This window comes from Arachis duranensis, chromosome 9 (genome assembly GCF_000817695.3).
Source record: "Arachis duranensis cultivar V14167 chromosome 9, aradu.V14167.gnm2.J7QH, whole genome shotgun sequence".
NCBI classification, from domain to species: domain Eukaryota; kingdom Viridiplantae; phylum Streptophyta; class Magnoliopsida; order Fabales; family Fabaceae; genus Arachis; species Arachis duranensis.
The window spans coordinates 34,036,210-34,036,766 of NC_029780.3; positions in this window are offsets into that span (position 1 = coordinate 34,036,210).

Below are 557 nucleotides of genomic sequence, written 5' to 3' on the forward strand. Positions count from 1 at the left end.
TTTATAAACCTCCTATAGAATCCTGCATGCCCCAGAAAGCTTCTGATTGCCTTAACATTGGCAGATGGTGGTAATTTTTCAATTACCTCTACTTTAGCTTGATCCACCTCTATCCCCTTGTTCGAGATTTTGTGCCCAAGGACGATTCCTTCAGTCACCATAAAGTGACACTTTTCCCAGTTTAAAACTAGGTTAGTCTCTTGGCATCTTTTCAGAACAAGTGCTAAATGGTTAAGGCAGGAGCTGAATGAGTCTCCAAATACTGAAAAGTCATCCATGAAGACTTCCAGAAATTTTTCACCATATCAGAGAAAATTGAGAGCATGCACCTCTGAAAGGTTGCAGGTGCATTGCACAGGCCAAATGGCATCCTTCTGTATGCAAATACTCCAGATGGGCATGTGAATGCCGTTTTCTCCTGATCCTGGGGATCTACTGCAATTTGATTATAACCTGAATATTCATCCAGGAAGCAGTAGTATTCATGACCTGCTAGTCTTTCTAGCATCTGGTCTATGAATGGTAAAGGAAAATGATCCTTTCTGGTAGCTGTATCA